Genomic DNA, 2,481 nt, shown 5'->3' with positions numbered 1-2,481 from the left:
CTTCCCTCAAATCCATTACGGCTGCCTTGTCTCTCCCCGGCCTTTCAGCTGAGGGGCTTTTGCTGGCGAAACACAGACCTGGCTCAGCCGGCGGGAGACACGGCCGCATTGTGCAGCCACTAATGCTAAGTGACTGCTCCTTTGTGCGGCTGGAAGCGCCGAGCCTCTCGGCGAATGCATGGGAACAGCTCCGGCTTACAATGGGGTGCAGCCGGGACTGACCTCAAAGCAAACATTGACTTAACAATCAGTGTTAACCAGGCAGGCATGCCAGACCTCTTGGGAAATACAGCCCCCACCAGTGCTATGCCTTTGTTGCCAGAGGCAAAGCCTTGCTGGGCTGAGACAGAGGTGGTTGGTAAACACGGCTTTGATGGGGCCAGTGGTGTCCATCCCTGGTCCTAGAGATGCTGTGCTGATGCCAGCAGCTGACTGGGACAGCGGTGCCACTGGGTGCAGCAAGAGGCAAAGGGTATTTCATTAACCTAAGCAACCCGGCCCAGGAAAGAGGGATTGGAGAGCTTGGGTTGGGGTTTAAAGGATCCCAACCAAGAGAAAAGAGACCAGGGGCGTGCCACTCCGCAGATGCCTCCAGGGAAATTTATTTAGGGCTGTGTGGATACCTCCTTGGCAGTTTTATAAAGCATATTCCCCCGCCCTGGCCCACACAGCTCATTTCCAGTGGCTTCGCAAGTCGTGGCCTCTGTGATGGTTGTAGCAAGGCCACAGATCCATGCTTGGGTTATCCAGTAGATCCATGCTTGGGTTATCCAGCACAGCAAGGTGCCCCCAAGCAGCCTGGGTATGGGTGTGCAGACTGGACCCAGGAGTGGCACTGACCCCCGCCTCCCTCAGACAGATGCCCAGAGGTGTGGACAGACATGCAGAGAGCCTTCACACTGCCGCAGGTCCCCAGTGAGAGCTCAGCTCATATCCTTGCAGGTGACTGGACTGCACCTTTGTCACCTTGGTGGGGCCAATCTGTAATTGAAGAGGGAGGGAAAAAATGTGCTTGGACCATGTGGGATGCACGATGCAAACAGTGCATGGCATTTCCCCATGGCTTCTGAAGTGAGGTGACAAAACTGGGCACCCAGCCTGCTCCCGAGTGCAATGGTGGGCACCCAACCTGCCCCAGAGTACAAGGATGGGCACCCAACCTGCTCCAGAGCACAAGGATGGGCACCCAACTTGATTCAGAAAGTGATGATGGGCACCCAACCAGCTCCCGAGTGCAATGGTGAGCACCTGCTCCAGAGCACAAGAATGGGCACCAAACATGTTTCAGAGTGTGATGAGCACCAAGGCTGCTCCAGAGCATGGTGGGCACCCAACCAGAGCTGGGCTATGCGCACACTCAGCACCGCCAGCTCTGGCTGCTCCCAGCTTGGAGTAGCGCAGGGCTGGATGCTGGGAAAGGAGATGTTCTCCCAGCCAGGCCTCCAGCCTCTGCACAGCCGCCTCCATTTCCCACTCTGCCCTCCACAGAGGGTTTCAGAGAGCCAAGGAGGGGGCCAGTTGAAGTGAGAAGGTGGGAGGTGGATGGGGTGGACCAGGGCTGTGAAAATCACCTGCATCAGCCCGGTGAGGCCAGGCACAGGGGATACAGTGGAAGGTGCACAAAAACACACTGGGAAAAGGCTCCATTTCCAAGAGGGTTGAGAGCTCTAAGGGCAACTTGCCACCGGGATGACTTCTCACAGGATGCTGTGGCTTCCCCCCCTCTCGCAGCCTCTAATTCAGGTGCAGCGCGTGGCTCGGAGCCATGCTCTGCTGTATGTCCCAGGCTCAGAGCTGACGCTGCTGAGCAGCATTTGTAGCTTTGTGCAATCCCCAAGTCACGCAAGGTGACCCGGAAAGTCCTGCGCAGGTGTCGGGGGACATCCATGGCACTGGCTGGACGCCTGGCTGGGGAGGGTGTGGTGATGCTCTCCATCCTCCAGTTTTCCACAATGACCTCGTCCCATTCACCGTGGGAAAATGTGGAACAGCACTGGAGCATCAGCCCTGGGTAACTCTGCCTACTGGTGTATGGGATGTGGCAGAGGATGGGCTGTGGGGACAGATGGGGGGACGGAGGTGGCCTTGGTGGCACCACGCCCATGAAGGACGCAGGCTGTCCGGATGAGGGCAGCTGGCACGGCCGCGGTTTCGGCCACCGCTGCACCATGCTGCCAGCAGCATCGGCCCCCAGCAAGGGAAGCGCATGGGCGTCCCAACAGCACCACCAGCCGCTAATGACAGGCCGGACAGCTAATTACAGAGGGCAGGAAATTAAGAATGCAAACGAAGCCAAAGTATTAGGTCGGCTGCGGGGCAGGTCCCGTCCGGGGGTCCCATGGCAGCACTCTGCCCTCCCCTGCCTGGGGGCCCGGGGCTGAGGAGGGCAAGAGGGCAGCGGCGCGAGGCAGTGGGAAGCGGGGAATGAGGGCCGGGATGGCCAGGGATCGTCTCGGAGGCCACTGGCTTCCCCAAGCTTCG

This window comes from Egretta garzetta, unplaced genomic scaffold (genome assembly GCF_000687185.1).
Source record: "Egretta garzetta isolate BGI_Z169 unplaced genomic scaffold, ASM68718v1 scaffold589, whole genome shotgun sequence".
Classification (NCBI taxonomy): domain Eukaryota; kingdom Metazoa; phylum Chordata; class Aves; order Pelecaniformes; family Ardeidae; genus Egretta; species Egretta garzetta.
Note: the sequence above shows the minus strand (reverse complement) of the source record.